This window comes from Telopea speciosissima, chromosome 6, assembly GCF_018873765.1.
Source record: "Telopea speciosissima isolate NSW1024214 ecotype Mountain lineage chromosome 6, Tspe_v1, whole genome shotgun sequence".
In the NCBI taxonomy this organism is placed as follows: domain Eukaryota; kingdom Viridiplantae; phylum Streptophyta; class Magnoliopsida; order Proteales; family Proteaceae; genus Telopea; species Telopea speciosissima.
In genome coordinates this window covers 37,791,351-37,797,620 of record NC_057921.1, presented here as the reverse complement: position 1 = coordinate 37,797,620, position 6,270 = coordinate 37,791,351, and positions in this window count along the sequence as shown.

The following is a 6,270-nucleotide window of genomic DNA, read 5'->3' as shown; positions in this document are numbered from 1 at the left end:
TAATTACAAGCGTGGGTGGGAAAGCAGCCTCAAAATACCATCCCAGGCACATCTGAAGCCCAAACTCGATTCTATGAAATTTGACAAATCAGGGGCAATGTTTTCATGGCATGGCGGGGTGGGGCGGTTATTTCGGTCATTTAGGGGTACGGGTTGGTCATTTTGCCCAATCCCATGTGTCTGGGTGTATCCTACCTAATCGTGTAAAGAACATTTTGTGGACAAAATATGTCATTAATGTATGAAAAAAAAGATTGTTATGCTAACCTTACGGAGATTTTTTTATATCATTCACATATATAAGAAGGTAAAATTGTAAAAGGTACTTCAGTAGTTCGGTTAAGAAAACGGGGTATATTTTACCAAAATGAAAAAAAGAAAATGGACTATATGCTTATGGGCTAAAAATGGGTTGAGCTCAAAATTAGAAAAGAAAATCAGGAAAAAGTCAAGGCCCAAGAAGAGGGAAAATTAGTATTGGGGGCAGTGCTGTGTGCATCGTGCGGTGTAGCACCGCCCATGTGTGCACAGTGGGCCCCACCATGCACACATGGGTGGTGCTGTGCCACACGATGCGCATAGCACCCCCCCCAGTACTGGGGGCGATAAGGACCCCAAGAAGAGACCATCACTGCCCAACGGTCGAAGAAAGAATCGAGAGAAGAGGAAACAGAGAAATAAGAAAATCAGAAATCTAGAGAACATAAAAAAGAAATGCTCAAAACCATACTACTGAGTTGAAACTTGGCACACACACTAAAGGAAGGTAAGAAGTATTATAAAACAGGTTGGTTTATAAGGCTGCCCTGGACTTGTTTTCTGACCTGTGAAGCCAACAGATCAACCTCTCCAAGAGTTGTTGTCATTTCAGTTGAGCTATGCCCCGAGATATTAGACATTCACTCTGCTGTCTTATTGGTATTAAGGAGATGACTCTTGACTCCATCTACCTGGGTACTAACTTGTTTCATGGCAGGTCTAAAGTCAAGGCTTTGGAAGGGGTGATTACTAGGATGCAGAGGAACTTGCGTCATGGAAATTAGACCATTTGTCTTATGCTGGACGAGGTGTCCATATCAAATCTGTGTTGGCTTCTACCCCAGCCTATCTTATGAATTGCTTCCAATTTCCACGCACCATTTGTCAGCGTATTGACTCTATTTGTTTGAATTTCTGGTTGGATAATTATGGCAGAAACAAAAAGAAAGCTACGCTTGTGTCTTGGAATAAGATGTGCTTACCAAAAAACCATGGAGGGCTGGGTTTTCGTAAGGCTGAAACCCATAACCAAGCTCTCTTACTGAAACTTGGTTGGAGGCTCATCACTGAACCTTCATCTCTATGGGCCCGCCTACTTAAAGCCAAATACTTCCCGAATGTTTCTCTTTTTGACCCTGCAACAAGGGCCAAGAAGGGATCTTGGACTTGGAACAACATCTCCCGCATAATCCCAAACCTGGAGAAACTGGTGCAGAAAAAAGTAGGTAATGGCGATTCTTCCTTTTTTTGGTATGCCAAATGGGTTCCGGGTTTTCAAGGTAACCTCTCTAATCTAAAGACTTCTCTGCTTCTGGATTCTGATAGATCTAAGACAGTTAGTTCTTTCTTAATTGCTAATAGATGGAACTCTGGTCTGCTTAACAATTGCTTACCTCCACTAATAGCTTCTCATATTCAATCTTTAACTCTCTCTAATTCTGAGGATAAATGGTGTTGCTCTCTAGCCAAAAATGGAATCCTCACTACTAAATTGGTTGCTCGATATCTTACCTCTCACTCTGACAATTTATCTGGTCTAAATTTTCATTGGTGGAGTTTTTTTTGGAAATTACATCTTCATCCACGATTTGAAGTTTTCTTCTGACGTTTGATAAATGCAGGACTTCCTACCTGGGCTATCCTTTCGAAATGGATCCAGATTGACTCATCTTGTGCTTTGTGTGGAAATGGTGCTGAATCATCATGGCACCTTTTCATTTCTTGTGATTGGGTTAGACATATCTGGGCAATATGACTTTTGGGCTTCAGAACTGATTCTATGGCGTTTGATAATATTCAGTCTTTGTGTTTGTTTTTTTACTCCCTCCTCAGGGCGGACAAACTACTCATTGTGTGGTTTTTGAGCGTGTTTATGATAATTTGTTATTTTATGTGGTTGTCTAGGAATAGAACTATTGCTGGTTTTGGTGTGGCTGATCCCAAATGGGTGCTTCTTTGCACTCAAAAATGGATCACGTTTCATGATTTACTCCCCCTCTTGTTTGCATCCTCTCATGTAATGGAGATATCAGATTCTACAGCTCTTGTTGGAACGTTTCTTTTTCAACTGCCTATACTCAAGTTTGTTGTTTTGGTCTGTGCAGGATACTATAAATCAGGACTAAACCACGCTGGCTAGTCATATTTCTTTTTGACAAATGGCAGGATTAGCTTTTTTGACACAGGAACTATAGCTCAATGGGACGATCTAACGGCTCTCCTTTTTGCAATATGTAAAGGTATTGATCATGCTACCAGCATTGGGTTGAAGATTAAAGAAGTTTGGACTGACAACGGGTTCATCTCTGAAACTCTTCCTTCTCCTACCAAATGTAGTTGGCCATGGGTTTTGTTTAAAGATTTCCTATACATATTTGATCACACTCCCGAAGTAACCTTTGTTCATACTAGTAATCATGTGTGTATTGTGTACGCTAGGACCTTGGCTACAAATGCCTGTAACCCTGAATATGACAACATGTAAAAAAATAGGTTGGTTTACAAGAAAAGTAACTGTAAACCAAGTCAACTCTAGTTGTTTTGCAATATTTTTTCTTATCTAATGGATCTAGGTAATTTTTCATAATATTATTAACCTATTGGGGGATTTGTTGGGATTGTGAAAACAACCTTCTCTTTGTAATGTGAGCAATGCTTAAAATCAGTATGTGCAAGATCAACAAGAACAAACAAAAGAAAAAAAAAAAAAAAACAATCACACAAGAGACAAGAGATTTACGTGGTTCGGCAATACCGCGTACATCCACGGAGTGATCAATCTTCCACTAAGAACAAGAGAAGAAAAACAATAGTACAACCTGTTTGCAGCCAGAACCCGTTGGTCTAGATCAAGCCGGGCTAAGGGGGCCAGGGATGGACGGCCAGGCTTTGGGCTGTAGACGGAGGGGTTGTAAGGAACGTGGTTGCACCTTATCTGCCAAGGGTTGGGCCATGTGTCAGAAGCCCAAAAGGCGCTCATTAGGAAGTTGCGTCACTCAAGGAACGTGAGGGTGTGGCGCAGAGGTGGACCCCACCACGGCCTTGGCAGTTGGGGGCAGGGCAGGCCTGGTGGGACGCGTGGCAGTTCTTGGTTGGTGCTAGGAGGCATGGATGAGAAAAGTGGCTCTACCGGGAAGCAACCGTACGAACTGATAGCAGGGAGTGTGTATCCTATATAATGAGGGCGACTGATCTGGAATGGACACACAGACACACCTGACAAGATCAGCACTTTGTTTTTATCTTCTTTGCATTATTATTTTTGTCTTTTACTTTGTTCTTTGCTGGTTTTTGTCGTTACTTGGGCTGAAGGAATGTACGGTCATATGCTTAGAGTGACGAGGGTGTACACACAAGGTTCACGTCCATATCTGGTATGATCGAATAGTACATTTGTTATTTCAATTTCATTTATTATTGTTTGTGTCACAAGTTTCTTCCTTTGGCAGTTCGATAGTGTTTCGGACTGTGACCTACATTTGTTGGCTTAAACCAAAAGACCTTAGAGCTACTCAGGCAAGAGGGAGACCGACTTGCCTGGTTAGGAGTCAGATCAGGCTGTTTTCAGCCTTGCTTAAACCTACGTAAAGGTTCTGGCAAGCTCGCGTTAGTTGCACTACGTGCATTCTCCCTGTGCGTGAGTGTTTATGATTTTTGTCACCAACACAACCCTTGTAATTTGATACCCAAACCTAAGTCTATTGTACACCCTTTCTCTCTTCCCTCTTCTCACTTGGGCACTCGCTCACCTCCTCTTTCTCACTTCACACTTTTTTTTTTGGTGTCTCTAGACCTCTAGCTCTTCACTCTATCCTTCTTGGCATTTTCTCTCTCCTTAGAGAAAACCCATTAATTCTCTCTCATCTAACTTGTTGGAGAAGATTTGACTTTCTCCCTCCTTAGAGAAAGCCCACTCACACTTCTTCCAAAGAGACTTTTGGAAGACTCCACCAAGCATAATATCTTCAACCACCAAAACCACTTCCACTTTCTTGGAAGTTCCAACATTGTTGAAGACTCAACTCCTCCATTTAGTAGAAGACTTCACCTCTTGAAGACTTCACCTTCTTGAAAACTCCAACACTTAAAGAATCTTTACCTCACATTAAATGGATGACCAAAACTAGGCCATTAAACCAATCCATCAATCGATCTAGATAAAAGCCAACCAAAAATCCCAACAATCTCCACCTTGGCTTCTATCATAGCTACCTAGAGACTTGTTGAACATGAACTCACTTCTCAATATTATCAACAAAAGAAACTTTGCACATGTTCCTTTCAACTGGTGCACTCCGTTTCCAATCACTCATTGGGGTCATAGGAGTACTGTCAACCATTATACTTTCCAACAATCGATACAACCATTTATATGTTAGGGTTTAGGGTTTAAGCACTGCTTAAAGCATTACACCTTGAGTATCGAGTTTTGGAATACCCAGGCTGTTGCCTCTAGCTAGTATTTATAGGAAAACTAGGGTTTAGGTCAGATGAGCTAATTATTAGATTGCCCCTCATAGCCTGAGTTTTAATACAAGTAGAATTATATTAGAACATATGAAGGGATATTACATAAATACCCTTATAATCTCCTCCTATGTTCTACATATATCCACCACACATGTAAAGAAACCATTGTTCAATCAGTAATTGAATCAAAATAAACTGAATAAGTTAAATATCAACAATCCAATAAATCAAGTAAGTAAACCTAAAAAATAATACTGGGTTAGGTTAAGACCTGACTATATGGTCTTTAACCCCATCTCCCCCGTAGTTTTGAATGTTTAATCTTTGTTCAATCCCTTTGTAAAGGCATCTGCCATATTATCCTTTGATCTCACATCAATCAAAATGATAATCCCTTGTTCTGTTCGATAAATTCAGCATGGCATGTTTCAGCCTGATGTGTCTCCTCTTACCATTAAAGAGTAAGTTATTCACTATCGTCTTTGTTGTTTGATTATCACAGAAAAAGATATAGAGTTTAACTTTAAACTCCTCAATAGAATATCCATGATCAGATCCTTTATCCATTCTGCTTCATCTCCCGCAGAAGCTAGAGCATAAAGTTTTGATTCCATAGATAATAGAGCAATACCAGTCTGTCTCTTGGACTTCCATGCTATAGCTGCTCCTCCTAGTGTAAATACATAACTACTGGTGTATCTGCTGTCTCCCAAATCTGAGCACCAAGATGCATCTGAATATCCTTCCAATGTTGGAGGAGGATGTCCAATATAACATAAAGCATAACCTAGAGTACCCTTAAGTATCTTATCAGCCTCGATAGAACATCCCAATGCTCTTTTTCAGGATTACTAGTGAAACGACTCAGCATGCCTACCATAAAAGCTATGTCTGGCCTAGTGCAACTCATTGCACATGAGACTACCAATTCGTTTAGAATATTCTAATTGATTCACGGTGTCACCTGTGTTAGGTTTTAACTGTTTATTATAGTCATAGGGTGTCTCAATCGGTTTACAATCACTGTATCCCCAACTAGAAAGTAGCTTCTCAATATAATGAGACTAATTAAGGGTGATCCCTTGCTCACTGAAGCTTACTTTCATCCCAAGAATGGTGTCTACCACACCAAGATCTTTCATGTTGAATTATTTGGACAAGGTTTCTTTAATGTCACTCACTACAGAGAGATCAGAACCTAGAAGCAACATGTCGTCTACATACAAGTAAATAATTGCGACCTTGTTTGACTCAGACAAAAAATAAAGGCACTTATCCAAATTGCTGGTCCCAAAATCAAGGCTCTTTACTGTCGTGTCAAACTTCTCATGCCACAATTTAGGTGCTTGTTTAAGACCATTGAGAGATTTGTTTAATTTACAAACTCTTTTTTTAGAATTTTCCATGACAAACCTTTCAGGTTGGTTCATGTAGATTTTTTCGGTTAGGTCTCCATTAAGGAAAGTCGTTTTTACATCTATTTGATGCACAACATAGTGCTCCATAGATGCTATGGCAAGAAGAATCCTTATCGTTGCCAAA